The 18,531-nt window shown below is 41.5% G+C and overlaps 1 protein-coding gene across 1 annotated transcript in view; it reads right to left on the reverse strand.

The window, feature by feature from the left end:
* LOC124008866 (zinc finger protein 250-like) overlaps nucleotides 1-18,531 on the reverse strand; it is a 69,687-nt gene that overhangs the window by 1,252 nt on the left and 49,904 nt on the right. The gene's annotated exons all lie outside the window — the stretch shown is intronic.

Below are 18,531 nucleotides of genomic sequence, written 5' to 3' on the forward strand. Positions count from 1 at the left end.
CCCCATAATGTCAAAGTGTATGTTTTTAAACAAATTAATTAGAATTGAAAAGCTGAAATATCTTGAGTCGATAAGTATTCAACCCCTTTGTTACGGCAAAACTAAATAGGTTCAGGAGTGAAGATCTGCTTCACAAGTCACATAATAAGTTGCATGGACTCCCTTTGTGCAGTAGTAATAGTGTTTAACATGATTTTTAATGACTACCTCTTCTCTGTACCCCACACATACAATTATCTGTAAGGTCCCTCAGTCGAGCAGTGAATTTAAAGCACAGATTCAACCACAAAGACCAGGGAGGTTTTCCAAAGCTTAGCAAAGAAGGACACCTATTGGTAGATGAGTAAAACATTGTAAAAAGCAGATGTTGGATATCCCTTTCCCTTTTTTGAATTTATTAATTACACTTTGGATGGTGTATCAATACACCTAGTCACTACAAAGACACAGGCGTCCTTCCTAACTCAGTTGCCAGAGAGGAAGGAAACCACTTAGGGATTTAACCATGAGGCCAACGATGACTTTAAAACAGCTACAGATTTTAATGGCTGTGATAGAAAAAAAAACTGAGGATGGATCAACAGCACTGTAGCTTCTCCACAATTTTATTTTATCTTTATTTAACCAGGCAAGTCAGTTAAGAACAAATTCTTATTTTCAATGATGGCCTAGGAACAGTGGGTTAACTGCCTGTTCAGGGACAGAACGACAGATTTGTACCTTGTCAGCTCGAGGGTTTGAACTCGCAACCTTCAGGTTACTAGTCCAACACTCTAACCACTAGGCTACCCTGCCGCCCACAATACTAACCTAATTGACAAAGTGAAAAGAAGAATGCCCGTAAAGAATACAAATGTTCAGAAACATGCATCCTGTTTGCAATAAGGCACTAAAGTAAAACTGCAAAAAACGAGGCTTAGAAATGAACTTTATGTCCTGAACACAAAGCGTTACGCAACACATCACACTTCATAGTTTCAAGCACGGTGGTGCATCATGTTATGGGTATGCTTGTCATCAGCAAGGACTAGGGAGTTTTTTTAGGATAAAAATAAACGGAATAGAGTTAAGCACTGGCAAAATCCTAGTGGAAAACCTGGTTCAGTCTGCTTTCCACCAGACACTGGGAGACGAATGCACCTTTCAGCAGGACAATAACCTGAAACACTTGCAAATCTGTGGCAAGACTTGAAAATGGCTGTCTAGCAACTATCAACAATCAAATTTATAGAGTTTGAATACTTACAACAAAAAAAAAAAAATAATGTGCAAATATTGCACAATCCAGGTGTGCAAAGCTCTTAGAGATTTACCCAGAAAGCCTGTCAGCTGTAATGACTCTTAGAGATTTACCCAGAAAGCCTGTCAGCTGTAATGACTCTTAGAGATTTACCCAGAAAGCCTGTCAGCTGTAATGACTCTTAGAGATTTACCCAGAAAGCCTGTCAGCTGTAATGACTCTTAGAGATTTACCCAGAAAGCCTGTCAGCTGTAATGACTCTTAGAGATTTACCCAGAAAGCCTGTCAGCTGTAATGACTCTTAGAGATTTACCCAGAAAGCCTGTCAGCTGTAATGACTCTTAGAGATTTACCCAGAAAGACTCAGCTGTAATGACTCTTAGAGATTTACCCAGAAAGCCTGTCAGCTGTAATCGCCTCCAAAGGTGGTGCTAACATGTATTGACTCAGGGGTGTTTCATTTTCTAAAAAATTACAAACATTTCAATTAACATGTTTTCATTGTGTGTAGATACTGTATTTACCACATAATTAAATAGAACATTTATAAGAGCTAGACAGCCTGTATTCTATACAACCTAACAGATAGCTAGGGCCACATTCTAGACAGACTGTATTCTATACAACCTAACAGATAGCTAGGGCCACATTCTAGACAGACTGTATTCTATACAACCTAGCAGATAGCTAGGGCCCCTTTTTTTAATTTGACCTTTATTTAACCAGGAAAGTCAGTTAAGAACATATTCTTATGTTCAATGACGGCCTGGGAACAGTGGGTTAACTGCCTGTTCAGGGGCAGAACAACAGATTTGTACCTTGTCAGCTCGGGGGTTTTGAACTCACAACCTTCCGGTTACTAGTCCAACGCTCTAACCACTAGGCTACGCTGCCGCCCCCACATTCTAGACAGACTGTATTCTATACAACCTAGCAGATAGCTAGGGCCATCTTCTAGACATACTGCATTCTATACAACCTAGCAGATAGCTAGGGCCATCTTCTAGACATACTGCATTCTATACAACCTAGCAGATAGCTAGGCCCACCTTCTAGACATACTGCATTCTATACAGCCTAGCAGATAGCTAGGCCCACCTTCTAGACATACTGCATTCTATACAGCCTAGCAGATAGCTAGGCCCACCTTCTAGACATACTGCATTCTATACAGCCTAGCAGATAGCTAGGGCCACCTTCTAAACAGACTGTATTCTATACAGCCTAGCAGATAGCTAGGGCCACATTCTAGACAGACTGTATTCTATACAGCCTAGCAGATAGCTAGGGCCAGCTTCTAGACTGAGACTGTATCTCTTTGATAAATGCCTGAGTGCAGATAGCTAGGGCCACCTTCTAGACAGACTGTATTCTATACAACCTAGCAGATAGCTAGGGCCAGCTTCTAGACTGAGACTGTATCTCTTGAGAAATGCCTGAGTGCAGATAGCTAGGGCCACCTACAGACAGACTGTATCTCGGTCTAGCACTATAACACTAGCCCACTGTGGGACGTATTTACCATCTGTTTGGCGAACCCTTTTCCCCCATCGGAGGGTATATCTGTGGTTGATGGACGTTTCTGATAAGGAAAGTGTAGTTTTAATTGCAGAGTGGTGCCCAGGACAGAATACATTATTAGATGCTAACACACCCCTCTCCCCCTCCTCCAAACATGGATGTTAATGTTTACACTAGGGTTGCAAAGGGTCGTAAAATTTACGGAAATTTTTAAAGCCCTGGGAATTCTGGGAATTTTGCTTAAATTCATTAAAAAAAGTTAGCTTATAACAGTGAACCTTTTTTTGTGGAATACACAAGGCAATTCTAGATCTTGTGGCATATTTTGGTTCAACTATTCCCAATTCAATGGAATTGCAACCCTCTGCATGCACATGGCATTCTTCCATCACATGTACAACTGATACTCAAGATCTTGCACACTAATGAGATGCTATTGAGCCCACACTACTACACTGTCTGAGCCAAGGACTACATGTTTTCTGGTAAGTTGATTACAATACTGGGTGGGGTGAATATATTTTATTTTACATACATTATTTTTTGTTAACTAGTAAATAGTAGCCTACAGCAAAGTGTGTGTAAGTCATTTCTAACTTGTTAACAATGTGGGTTTTAGCTAGTTTGAGCCTGCTAACTGATGAGTGTTAATTCACCTGTTTCCATACATGTTTCATTTTAAAACATTTATCTGTATTTATCTATACATGGACATTTTTTTACTCCTTTTTTCCTAATCTTTACAGGAAAATGGCACCGGCACTATCTAATATGTGGAAACATTTCACTGCAGCTAATGTAGAAGGAAAAGCTGTGTATAATTGCAAATACTGTGCCAAATCATATGTGAAGAATGCAACAAAGATGCATAATCATCTGGCCAAGTGCATAAAGTTCCCTCAGTGCTCACAACAAACAACCTCTGACAAAAGTCCCTATACTTCTATTCGAGGTGAAAATGATGAATCAGACACCTTATCGATAGCAACAGCTCATGGTCCTCCTGGAATCAGAGTTTTTTTTTACTCAATGGAGGAACGTAGTCAGAGAAATGCTGATGAATGTCTTGCTCGAGCTGTGTATGCAACTGGTTCACCTCTGATGCTCACAGGCAATGTGTATTGAAAGAGATTTCTGAATGTTCTTCACCCAGCATACACCCTTCCAACCAGACATGCTTTATCTACTCATTTGCTGGATGCAAAGTTCAGAGTTCAAGTGAAGGTCAAGCAAATCATAGAGAAAGCAGACTGTATTGCAGTCATCTCTGATGGGTGTTTGAATGTTCGTGGGCAAGGAATAATTAACTACATCATCTCCACCCCTCAACTAGTATTCTACAAGAGCACAGACACAAGGGACAACAGACACACCGGTCTCTACATTGCAGATGAGCTGAAGGCAGTCATCAATGACCTTGGACCACAGAAGGTATTTGCACTGGTGACAGACAATGCTGCGAACATGAAGGCTGCTTGGTCTAAAGTGGAGGAGGCCTACCCTCACACCCATTGGCTGTGCTGCTCATGCATTGAAGAGAGCCAAGGAAATGGTTTGGTATGTGACGGGTCATGAGGTTATAGCAGCAATCTACCTCACCAAGCAAAGTGAGAAGAATAAGAGCACCACATTCACATTAACTATTGTTTTTAACCTTGAGGAATATTTTTTAGCATCATTGTCCAAAAGCTTATTAAATTCTTCAAATGTTTCATGACTTTGTCAATCAACTTGTTCTTAATGAATCTTAATCATTATTTAAAGTTTCTGTAACAATATGGACTTTGTAAAAAAAAGTCCGTTGGGGTCATTTTGACCCCAGGCAAAACATCTAATTCCGCCAATAGTAATTTGATAAATAGGACCTTCATTTGACTCCAGGTTTCTCTGGAGACATCATTACAAGGTTATCCATACCACCAGAGGGAGGAGGATACCTGTATTAGTGATTTTTACCAGATAGGCAAATCTACAGCAGATAAATAAACAGAGTATTTAAAACATTAGGAACACCTTCCTAATATTGAGGAGAGGAGCCAGGTTAAATAAGGATTTTTAAGCCTTGAGGCAATTGAGACATGGATTGTGTATGTGTGCCATTCAGAGGGTGAATGGGCAAGACAAAATATTGAAGTGCCTTTGAACAGGGTATGGTAGTAGGGTGCCAAGACCACCGGTTTGAGTGTGCAAAGAACTACAATACTGATGTTTTTTTCACACTCAACAGTTTCCCGTGTGTATCAAGAATAGTCCACCATCCAAAGGACATCCAGCCAGTTTGACACAACTGTGGGAAGCATTGGAGTCAATATGGGCCAGAATCCCTGTGGAACAATTTAGACACTTTGTAGAGACCATGTCCCGACGAATTGAGGCTGTTCTGAAGGCAACTCAATATTGCAAGGTGTTCCTAATGTTTTGTACACTCAGTGTAACTATATACAGTATGCAGATGGTGGTGTGTAGAGACAGTATGGACATTCTTTTGGAGAGATTTGAAACCCAAATTGGTCTACATGGACAAGTTCTGGCCTGGTTTAGATCTTATCTGTCGGAAAGATATCAGTTTGTCTCTGTGAATGGTTTGTCCTCTGACAAATCAACTGTAAATTTCAGTGTTCCTCAAGGTTCCGTTTTTACGACCACTATATTGTTTTCACTATATATTTTACCTCTTGGTGATGTCATTCAGAAACATAATGTTAACTTTCACTGCTATGCGGATGACACACAGCTGCACATTTCGATGAAACATGGTGAAGCTCCAAAATTGCCCTCCCTGGAAACCTGTGTTTCAGACATAAGGAAGTGGATGGCTGCAAATGTTCAACTTTTAAACTCTGACAAAACAGAGATGCTTGTTCTAGGTCCCAAGAAACAAAGAGATCTTCTGATGAATCTGACAATTGATCTTGATGGTTGTACAGTCGTCTCAAATAAAACTGTGAAGGACCTCGGCGTTACTCTGGACCCTGATCTCTCTTTTGATGAACATATCAAGACTGTTTCAAGGACAGCTTTTTTCCATCTACGTAAACATTGCAAAAATCAAGAAACTTTCTGTCCAAAAATTATGCAGGAAAATTAATCCATGCTTTTGTCACTTCTAGGTTAGACTACTGCAATGCTCTACTATCCGGCTACCCGGATAAAGCACTAAATAAACTTCAGTTAGTGCTAAACACGGCTGCTAAAATCTTGACTAGAACAAAAAGATTTGATCATATTACTCCAGTGCTAGCCTCCCTACACTGGCTTCCTGTTAAGGCAAGGGCTGATTTCAAGGTTTTACTGCTAACCTACAAAGCATTACATGGGCTTGCTCCTACCTATCTCTCTGATTTGGTCCTGCCGTACATACCTACACGTACGCTACGGTCACAAGACGCAGGCCTCCTAACTGTCCCTAGAACTTTTAAGCAAACAGCTGGAGGCAGGGCTTTCTCCTATAGAGCTCCATTTTTATAGAATGGTCTGCCTACCCATGTGAGAGACGCTAACTCGGTCTCAACCTTTAAGTATTGAAGACTCTTCTCTTCAGTAGGTCCTATGATTGAGTGTAGTCTGGCCCAGGAGTGGGAAGGTGAACGGAAAGGCTCTGGAGCAACGAACCGCCCTTGAAAAGTAGACTGAACCAGGTTGTAAATAAAACGAGGCTGCATTACACACGGCAATGGATATTCCCACCCTGAGTCCCGGCCTGCTCTGCTCTTACTGATAAAAACAGTTGTATTGTGTGCTGCCTAACCAATGGCTGTGCTGTGTAAGCCTACAGTGGAAGGTCGGGAATAGAGTCTAAGGCTTCTTCCATGTTTTTTTGTTGATTGATTAGGCCTAGTTCCAGGCCTCTGTTTAATCACAGCATTTGGAGATTTTTAACAAAATTTTGTGGTAAGTAGCCCTAGTTTCTTGACATTTTGGAAAAGTTGTAGACATATTCCTATGAAGTTTGATCTATAATTGTTTTTTAAATATACAAGTAGGAAAACCTTAAGATAAATAACCCACTTGTTTAGAGAGAAATTTATTTTTTTGTGTGTAAAGTAGTAATATGTTGGATGAGCAACTTCACAAGCAGTAAATGCTAGCCAGATAGTTAGCTAGCAACCTTACTACCAGATCATCTGAGGTAAAATACATTAAAAAGATCATGTAACTTAATTGCAGTTACAAATGTTTCCACTAGCTAGCTATGTTTTTAAGAGAGAGCTTTTCAATTGGCATTGCTCCCTGTTTTCAGTCAGTGAGCAGTGCAGGAGATGGGCTCATGAGTTGCTCCAATTGGACTGGGAACAGCTTTATTTGTGACCATGTAAATGTGATATTTCAGTCTCTTATTTTTTTGTAGAGCACCACTGATTTGAGCGGGGGGGTAACTAAAATGTTGTAAACTGTAACTGCAGACATTTATTTCCCTTAATAGTTTATTCACCTTTTTTTAAAAACCTTTATTTAACTAGGCAAGTCAGGAACAGTGGGTTAACTGCCTGTTCAGGGGCAGAACGATAGACCTTGTCAGCTCTGGGATTTGAACTTGCAACCTTTCGGTTATTAGTCCAACGCTCTAACCACCAGGCTACCCTGCTGCCCCGCACCTAAGCGTGAGCTTCCTCCACATACTATCCCCCCCAAACATTGCTTTTTTTGTGTCAGCAATTAGGCATTGTTCTTATGGGGTCTAGTTACACCTTAGTACCCTACCATTCTGCCTCGTTGACAACATGTCAGAATGGTGCAGATTACTGTTCGAATTTAAGGTCACTCTTCCCTCCCCGCTTTCGCACGATGACGAGACAGGCCATAGCCCGGTGTACCCCGGGCCAGATTAATCAAACCCCCTCTATATTAGCCCACACAGCTACAAGGGTCCACTTTCATTCCAGGTTTAAGAGCTCATATTGAAACTCAGAGAACCCAACCGATGTAATATACAATCTTCCAATTATCAACTTCGGTTTAGAGACAAGCTTCATGAAACCTCTAAAAAAGGGCGGCTCAATTTACCCCACTCTGCCCTGGGTGGTAATATCTCTCTAGAAGCTGACCCGTCGTCCGTATTGTGAAATAATTGGAATATTAAAGTAAGATATGAATAGAGAAAGCTCATCTGAGAGCAGGGCTGTCTTTCTTTCGATCCTATATGTAGTCCTATCGACACCCACTCCAACGACGCACTAGTGAATGTTCTCTCTGCTTGGTGTTTTTGGAAACGTTTGTTATAGGAAGGTTGTCACAAGTTACCACATCCACAAAGTCCTAAACCCCGCCCATTTCTTCAATTTCTCTCCTTAAAAACGTTATTTTAAACCTAACATTAATCACAGTACTAACCTTATGCCTAATCTTAAATAAAGACCAAAAATCAAATGTTGGTTTTCATGAATTTTTACGATATAGACCATGTTTACTTTGTGGCTGTGGTAACTAGTAGAAACCTTATTGGAACGATGCATTTTAAAAACACTCGGAAGCTTAAATTCCATCGCTTTTGCAAAACCGGGCCTTCAACTACAACTAGCTATCAGTTGATCTGCATACTAACCTATTCTACATAGTTTTATCTCCGGTGTGATTCGATTCCGCAGCAGTCTCCGTAGCCGATCATTCTCCTCCTGGTACTCCACTACCGTTTTCTCAACTGCACCGAAAATCTCCACAGCAGCCGCCGATAAACGATCATTTAAAAACAAACGCAACAATTGTAGTTTAGACATTTTCAGTCGGATGAGAGTTGGGTGGCCTATTTAGTTCAGTCAGTAGGTCTTATTTTTACTCCACTAAATTATTGCCAAAACAAACTCGTTTCTAATCCTACTTCCGTGTTCTAGTCAAGGAATCTTATAAAATCGTTTGTTCTAATGGCTAGAGAAACACAACAGCGCCGCCAGCTAGGTGGGAGTTGAATCCAGTGCAAAGCATTTTACAGACCAGTTGAAAAGGAAAACGATAACTACACAGTAGCGGTGGGTGGGTAAAATCACATGGGAAGCCAATCCAGGGGTAAAAAAAGCCATATTTACAACCGGTGTGTGGTGATAATGAAGTTGTTTGCTCTATAACAGTATAGTTCCATATGCCTTGCGACAGTGATATATAGGTCTAAAGGCCCAGACAATAAGAAGATACAGTAGCAGAATAAATTCAACCACACCTATATTTCATTAAAAAATGTAGAGCAACCTCTGTCTGGTAAAGTCCTCAAAGAATATTGAATGTTACAAACAGTTAGCTGACCTTCAGCATGGTCAAGCAAGTTAATGTTTCCGACATTTTCGGACCACTAAACAACGATTGATTTAGAACTACACAGCATTACTGCAAGTTGCAAAGAACACAGGAGCTGCCTGCACTATTCTAGCACCGTTTCAACGACACATACAGTGTGTTATGTTCTGTTCATTACTGATGTCCCCTTTAAGACGGGAGCACCCTTGGTCATGTGCAGTGTTGTTCCATGTTATTCTGGAACTAACTCGTTTGAGTAAATGTGAATCCAAATCCCTACCTCCATCAATGGCAAATTTAGGAAAGGGACAAATTTAGCTAGTGTAGAGGACTGCTAATTCTTATGTAGGTGACATTACTGCTATTGCATTGTTATAACTGAGACAACACATAACAACGTATTTTCATAGTAAAACAGGTTGGGCCCCATACAGGATACTCCTAGCCACAGGTGCTGGCCCGGGAGTTCGGCCATAACTCCTCTGAAGATAGGGACGCACACACATTACACACTGACTCCTCTGAAGACAGGGACGACGCACATACAATACACACTAACTGCCGAGGACACACAGATAAGACATACACCCACACATTGGGAAGAAGAGACACAGCCTTGACTTGCAGACAAACTAGCACACACACATAATCTCCCTCCCAGCCGAACATTGTGTGACTGAAGATAGCGCACACACCAGATCCCCTTTTCAGCTGAACATGGTGTGACGACCAAGAACAGGCATGGCAGGACTCTACGATGAAGGACAGACAACAGAGCCAATGCCGGACGACTACACCCCAGCCTGATCCAATCCGAAGATCCGATCTCCTAGAAATCAACCTACTTTCTGTTGTGTATATGAAGCTTGTACTCACTGTTAGCAGGTGCCTTTTTCTGCTAGTCTCTGATGAGCTAACAGAGGAGCCCGTATATACGTGTACCAGATATCTTTACTCTGAATAAACCTGTCGCTTGTCGTACAATCTACCACCTTGTCTGAATCGATCCTTAACCGGCTCATCCTTCTACATATCCTTTTATCAACACTAGCCAATAGAGGACAACAACACAAGGAGATGCGGCGGCAGCGTAGCCTAGTGGTTAGAGCGTTGGACTAGTAATCAGAAGGTTGCGAGTTCAAACCCCCGAGCTGTCGTTCTGCCCCTGAACAGGCAGTTAACCCACTGTTCCCAGGCCGTCATTGAAAATAATGTTCTTAACTGACTTGCCTGGTAAAAAAAAAAATGCAACAATTCAACTTTTTTTCTGTCAATAATGATGTTTGGCTTGTGATGTGATTGGTCTGAAGCCAAACCATTCAGAGCTGAGCTCACTCAGTTTAGCTCATCGCTGATGAGCTATTATTTTTAAGAAGGGAGGTCAAATGCTCGCTGGCTTCCCTTGCATTCATTGCTACGGGCGGCAACAATGTCATACTCTTTCTGACCAAACAGCATCAGATAGATACGCTTCACATACTGAGACAGAGGGGCGCTGTTTTGTTCGCTCGGATGCTTTCTCCGGTGAGACACATTAAGCCACTTGCAAATCTAAGGAAATGTATTATTTATTTATTTTTTATTTCACCTTTATTTAACCAGGTAGGCCAGTTGAGAACACCTTTATTTAACCAGGTGGGCTAGTTGAGAACACCTTTATTTAACCAGGTAGGCTAGTTGAGAACACCTTTATTTAACCAGGTAGGCTAGTTGAGAACACCTTTATTTAACCGGGTAGGCTAGTTGAGAACAAGTTCTCATTTACAACTGTGACCTGGCCAAGATAAAGCGTAGCAATTCGACACATACAACAACACAGAGTTACACATGGAATAAACAAAACATACAGTCAATAATACAGTAGAACAAAAGAAAACAAAACGTCTATATACAGTGAGTGCAAATGAGATAAGTTAAGGAAATAAATAGGCCATGGTGGTGAAGTAATTACAATATAGCAATTAAACACTGGAATGGTAGATCGGCAGAAGATGAATGTGCAGGTAGAGATACTGGGATGCAAAGGAGCTAAATAAATAAATACCAGTATGGGGATGAGGTAGGTAGATGGGCTGTTTACAGATGGGCTATGTACAGGTGCAGTGATCTGTAAGCTGCTCTGACAGCTGGTGCTTAAATCTAGTGAGGGAGATGTGAGTCTCCAGCTTCAGAGATTTTTGCAATTCGTTCAAATTTGTAAGATGAATGCACTAATTGTATGTCGCTCTGGATATGAGTGTCTGCTAAATTATTAAAATTATTAAAAATTATTAAACACAGAGATGAAATAAAAAAATATTTTGTATGTATTTTTCTCTTGGTCAATTTTCTGGGGGAAGCCTGGCTACCCTTGGCATCCACGAATACACATCACTGTAACTAAATGTACACACACAGTGGTTATCATGAGCATAGAATGATCTGAGATAATCAATTTCTTCATCGGGGGTCAAATGTACACCATTACTCTATACAAGATCAAAGGTAAGATGTCATGAATGAGCAGAATTAGGTCAGAATTGATGGCAAACACTCTTGGACAAACGCTTGTTGTGTTATTGACCGTATGTTTGGTTATCCCATGTGTAACTCTGTGCTGTTGTTTTTGTCGCACTGCTTTGCTTTATCTCTGCTAGGTCACAGTTGTAAATGAGAACGTGTTTTCTACTGAACCTACCTGTACAAATAAAAGGTGAAATAAAAATCCATTTTTAAAAAATGCAACGAGACCTTTTCTCAAAATTACATTTGACATTTTAACAATTTAGCAGACACTCATATCCAGAGCGACTTACAATTAGTGCATTCATCTTAAGATAGCTAGGTGGGTCAACCACATATCTGTCATAGTACATTTTGAAGTGCGAATGTTAGTTCAACAAAAGTTAAACACATTTTAGGGGGGCGAGGTGCTGTGGGACAATTTAAGATACTCTTTGAAGAGGTTTCAGACGTTTTCGGAAGATGGGCAGGGACTCTGCTGTCCTAGCTTCAGGCCAGGGGGAAGCTGGTTCCACTATTGGGCTGCCAGGACAGAGAAGAGCTTGGAGTTGTGCTGAGCGGTAGCTGCCCTCCCATTGAGGTGGGAGGGCCAAAAGAAGAACTTGGGTTGGATTTTTTTAAATGTATAAATAACATCAGTCCGACCATTCTCTCATCGCCCTGAGAGACATTCCGAATCAAACAACTATATATTTCTATTTCTAATTGCATTCTTTACAGCAGAAATGTGAGCTTCCTAAAATACTCTGTACTGTTCGATCATAACCTAATTCAAATCAAACTTTATTTACATGTAAAACATTCAAAAAATTAAATCCATAATATATGATTTATAATTTCTATTCATATCTATTTATCGGAAATGCACAGTATGCTTTTCAGATAAAGGGCTCCCGAGTGGCGCAGCGGTCTAAGGCACTGCTTTTCAGTACTAGAGATGTCACTACAGACCCTGGTTCGATCCTGGGCTGTATCACAACTGGCCATGATCGGGAGACCCATGGGGCGGCGCACAATTGGTTAATGGAAGGTTTGGCCAGGGTAGGCTGTCGTTGTAAAATAAGAATTTGTTATTTGTTAACTAGGCAAGTCAGTTAAAGTTAAACAAAAACATTTTTAAAAATGAATGATCCGGAGTGTTTTTCCTTTCATAAGAGTGTTGTCCACACCCCGCCTTCTGCTCCCCTGTCTGTTTTTCTCTCTTTGTGGATATTATCCGTATGCTTCAACAGATGTGTCTCCAGAGTGAATCTTTTACCACAGACTGAGCAGCCATGTTGTCTCTCCTCTCTGAGTCTGTATATGCAGGCACCATTAAGCCATAGACCGGGGCCGTGACATGAATGGGCAAAAGCTGTGAGGGAGGAGCTCCCTTCTTAAAGGCCCCAATTCTGAGGACACAGGACTTTTTTTGTCCTCTCATACACAAGTAATAAAGCCCTAGTTCACACAGGAGTAATATAATTGTGATTTTTTTTAATGTATATATATTTTTTAAGCACCCTCAGCACCCCTACATCCCGCGGATACGTCTGTGCCATTATTCAGAATTGAAATTGTGTGCCCTCAATTTGCGTGACTTAAATTTGGACAGCCAAGTTATAGGCTTCTGTAGTTTCAAGTTTTAATGTCACATGCACATGGTCTCTTTCGCATAGAGTTAATCAGGCTGATGATTGTCGGGAACTGGAACATTCTGTTCTGCACGTCAACCCAGAGCATCCCAAACATGCTCAATGGGAGACATGTCTGGTGAGTATGCAGGCCATGGAAGAACTGGGACATTTTCAGCTTCCAGGAATTGTTTACAGATCCTTGCGACATGGATTATCATGCTGAAACATGAGGGGATGGTGGGGGGGGAATGGTAATGGCTCTAAGGATCTCATCACAGTATATCTGTGCATTCAAATTGCCATCGATAAAATGCAATTATGTTCGTTGTCCGTAGCTTAGGCCTGCCCATACCATAAACCCACTGCCACCATGGGGCAGTCTGTTCACAACATTGACATCAGCAAACCACTCTCCCACACAACGCTATACAGGTGGTCTGCGGTTGTGAGGACGGTTGGACGTACTGCCAAATTCTCTCAAATGAAAAAGGTGGTTTGTGGTAGAGATTAAAGAGAAATTAACATTAAATTCCCTGGCAAGAGCTCTGGTGGAAATTCTTGCAGTCAGCATGCCAATGGCACGCTCCCTCAACTTGAGGCATCTGTGACATTGTGTTGTGTGACAGAACAACACATTTTAGTGTCTTTATTGTCCCCAGCATAAGGTGTAATGATCATACTGTTTCATTAATCAGCTTCTTGATATGCCATATCTGTCATAGGGATGGATTCTCTTGGCAAAGTAGAAATGCTCACTAACAGGGTTGGAAACAAATACAATTTGTGCAGAACATTAGAGCATGGCGCTTGTAACGCCAGGGTAGTGGGTTCGATCCCCGGGACCACCCATACGTAGAATGTATGCACACATGACTGTAAGTCGCTTTGGATAAAAGCGTCTGCTAAATGGCATATATAAATAAGCTTTGTGTGCGTATGGAAACATTTTGGGATCTTTTATTTCAGCTCGTGAAACATGGGACCAACGCTTGAGTTGTTGCGTTCATATTGTTGTTCAGTATATGTCATACATTGCCATAACTGTGCCTGCACATTGCTGTTGTAAATTACGCTTGGTCTCCAAAGCAAATAAACTGTCTTGAATACAAGTCATGTCTACTTATTTGCTATTTTGACAGACTAATCTACCGTTTTATTAAAACACGTTTACTTGCCAACAAATTAAAGTTGATACGATAAACCAACTCCATGCATCACTTGTAAATGGCATATATACATATATATACATATATATACTTGTTTTAGCAGTAACACTGAAGCTAGCTAATCCAAACATTTCATGAATATCAAGGAGTTTAAGTCAACACTGGTGGTGTCTGATGCAGCTGGAATCATTTTATCACTTGTCAGAACACTTGTAAACAATATGACACAAGACACCATTATATACCTAAACTCAGAAAAAAAAAAGAAACGTCTATTTTTCAGGGCCCTGTCTTTCAAAGATAATTCGTAAAAATCCAAATAACTTCACAGATCTTCATTGTAAAGGGTTTAAACACTGTTTCCCAGGGTTGTTCAATGACCCATAAACAATTAATGAACATGCGTCTGTGGAACGGACGTTAAAACACTAACAGTTTACAGACGCTAGGCAATTAAGGTCACAGTTATGAAAACTTAGGACACTAAAGAGGCCTTTCTACTGACTCTGAAAAACACCAAAAGAAAGATGCCCAGGGTCCCTGCTCATCTGCGTGAACGTGCCTTAGGCATGCTGAAAGGAGGCATTAGGACTGCAGATGTGGCCAGGGCAATAAATTGCAATGTCCGTACTGTGAGGTGCCTAAGACAGCACTACAGGGAGACAGGACGGACAGCTGATCGTCCTCGCAGTGGTAGACCACGTGTAAGACCTGCACAGGATCGGTACATTCGAACATCACACCTGCGGGACAGGTACAGGATGGCAACAACAACTGCCTGAGATACACCAGGAATGTACAATCTCTCCATCAGTGCTGAGACTGTCCGCAATAGGTTGAGAGGCTGGACTGAGGGCTTGTAGGCCTGTTGTAAGGCAGGTCCTCACCAGACTTCACTGGCAACAACGTCGCCTATGGGCACAAACCCACCGTCGCTGGACCAGGCAGGACTGGCAAAGAGTGCTCTTCACTGACGAGTCATGGTTTTGTCTCACCAGGAGTGATGGTTGGATTCACGTTTATCGTCAAAGGAATGAGCGTTACACCGAGGCCTGTACTCTGGAGCAGGATTGATTTGGAGCCGGAGGGTCCATCATGGTCTGGGGAGGTGTGTCACAGCATCATTGGACTGAGCTTGTTGTCATTGCAGGCAATCTCAATGCTGTGCATTACAGGGAAGACATCCTCCTCCCTCATGTGGTACCCTTCCTTCTGTGAGCTGCTCTGACAGTTGGTACTTATAGCTAGTGAGCTATGTTAGATGTCTTTACTGTAGCTACACTGTTAATCTAGTTAACCGAACCGTACTAACATATTACTGTAGCCTAATACACAGATCTTACTTGCTAGATATTCCGATCGATGATGATGATCCATGAAAACCGGCAGGCAACAATAAAATTGTAGTAGCTAACGTTACTTCAGAAAATGAAGATAATTCGAGAACAAAATTACCTGAGGAAATATATGTGTCCATGGTCCTCTTCTAGCATTTAAAGGTCCCGCCACAGGTCATAGCTAACGTTAGTTCAGAAAGGAAAGAAAACTCGGGAACAACATGACCTAAAAGGAAATACATTTTTCCACACCCCCATCTGCACGTCTATCACTCCAGTGTTAATGTTATATTGCAATTATTTCGCCTCTATGGCCTTACCTCACTACTCTTTTACATTTGCACACACTGTACATATATTTTTATATTGTGTTATTGACTGTACGTTTGTTTATGTGTAACTCTGTGTACTTTTTGTCGCGCTGCTTTGCTTTATCTTGGCCAGGTCTCAGTTGTAAATGAGAACTTGTTCTCAACTGGCCTACCTGGTTAAATAAAAAAGTTCAACTTCCACACTTCTTCTTCGTCTGTATTAGCGAGGGTTATTCGCATAAACCCAACGCAGTGCCCCCTAGTGGTTGAGTTCTACTAGACGCTACAGACCAGTGGTAACGGAAACCAATTAAATCAAACCTTTACTATAAGTAATAGTGATCTAGGATGATAATTTATTGCGTGAACTGAAAGACAACACATTTTATTTTATATATCACCAGGCAGGTCAGTTAAAAAAACACATTCACACAGGCGACTACTGACAACTGCAACAGCTTGGGACTCATGTGACAGTGTGCAGTAAACTAGAGCATGCAGTTACAAAGAATGCTATTGAATTAGGAAACACTGTAGTGCACGTAAAACATAGTCTGTACTTACAGAAGTGCACTTATCAGGAGTGGCCTGTGTATCAGCTAACCTTAATATTGATTCAAAAGATTGAATCTGTCATGTTTGTCATTTATTATCATGTCTTGTCCCTGTGCTCCCCATTCTATTCGTTTCCCTCTGCTGGTCTTATTAGGTTCTTTCCCTCTTTCTATCCCTCTCTCTCCCCCTCCCTCTCTCACTCTCTCGCTCTCTCTTCTCTCTATCGTTCCGCTCCTGCTCCCAGCTGTTCCTATTCCCCTAATCATCATTTAGTCTTCCCACACCTGTTCCCGATCCTTTCCCCTGATTAGAGTCCCTATTTCTTCCTTTGTGTTCCGTTCCTGTCCTGTCGGTTCCTTGTTTAGAATTCACCGTGCTGTGATTGTGTATCGCCCTGTCCTGTCGTGTTTTTGCCTTCATCAGATGCTGCGTGTGAGCAGGTGTCTCTGTCAGCTACGGCCTGCGCCTAATGCAGTCTGTGGCCGCTTCTCCTGTTATTCCCCTCTACAGACTAGAGGATTTCTGTTATTCCCTGTTTGGACATTTCCTGTTAAGGATTCAGGATTTGTCGTTTTCTGTTTGGACTTGAATAAACTCTGTTTCTGTTAAGTCGCTTTTGGGTCCTCTTTCACCTGCATGACAGAATCAATATTATGACTGAGCAGCATTAGGTCAACATGGATGAGACATACTCTTGGACAAGTGGAATGTTATATTTTCTGGAAAATATTTAAACTTATCAATAATATCTGTATCACCTTGAGAAACATTCCAAAACAAACAATCAGGAATTCCTGTTTAATGACGTGAAAATATCAACAGACTGAACGGCAGACCTCTGATTCCTATAATACTATTTACATCAAAATATTTACATAGTTGTTTATCTCACATCCAATTCTCTGAAACAAATAGCATAAATTATCGAGTTGCTTTGGTTTCCTAAGAGTGATGTCCACATCCTGCCTTTAAATTACCATCTGTTGACAGAACATCTTAGTTCTAATTTTCTTTCAGTTTTCTTCCTTTGTGGATGTTTTTTTTTTACATGTGTCAGCAGATTAGTCTTCTGAGTGAAGCTCTTCCCACATTCACCACAGCTAAATGGTTTCTCTCCTGTGTGAGTACGTATATGATTGGTTAGGTTGTTCTTGAGATTGAAGCCTTTCCCGCAGTCACCACAGCTAAAAGGTTTCTCTCCTGTGTGAGTCAATATATGCCTGGTTAGGTGCTCCTTGAGATTGAATCTTTTTCTTCAGTCACCACAGCTAAATGATTTCTCTCCTGTGTGAGTCACTATATGCTTCTCTAGAACTCCCTTCTGACTAAAACATTTTCCACAGTCACCACAGATAAAGGGTTTCTCTCCTGTGTGAATCCTCATGTGATTGGACAGAACTCCTTTGTATTTGAAGGTCTTGTCACAAACAGGACAGATACAGGGTTTACCACTGTGACAGAGTCGGACATGGGCCTTCAGTTTACAGCTGGAGTTGTAGAGTTTATTGCAGAACCAACATTCACTGGGTCTGTTCTTGGTTAAGGTCAGAGTGCCAAAAGGTTTGAGATCCACTGGGTTAGAGTCACTCTCTCTGTTCTCCACAGTCTGGGTTTGGGGAAGAGTCAAGGACCAAAGAGGGTTCTAAAGATCACATTCACTTTTCAAACAAGGAGGAGTGAAAATGAACTCTATGACATCAGGCTCCAGACCTTGAAGCCAGTCTTCCTCCAGACTGGTCCGGAGTTCCTCCTTTTCCTCTTTGATCTGGGTGGGTTCTGTGTCCACCTGCCCCAGACTGGGGCTCCAGTCCGGCTCACAGTGCTGCTGCTCAGGGGGAACATCCTCTTCAGAGATAGTCAGAGAGAGCTGCAGGGAGTCTGGAGGGAAATCCAGACCAAAGTGCAGACATTTTATTTGAACGTGCTCAGAGTAGTGTGACCCCTGCCATTGTCAACGCACACCTGTCCTTTACTACTCTGTTTCTCCATCTGAGATGTGTTTATTTCAGAAACAGTACTGACACATTCCAGGAACTTGAGAAAGGTGGGAGCATTCTC

Source organism: Oncorhynchus gorbuscha, linkage group LG21, assembly GCF_021184085.1.
Source record: "Oncorhynchus gorbuscha isolate QuinsamMale2020 ecotype Even-year linkage group LG21, OgorEven_v1.0, whole genome shotgun sequence".
Taxonomy (NCBI): domain Eukaryota; kingdom Metazoa; phylum Chordata; class Actinopteri; order Salmoniformes; family Salmonidae; genus Oncorhynchus; species Oncorhynchus gorbuscha.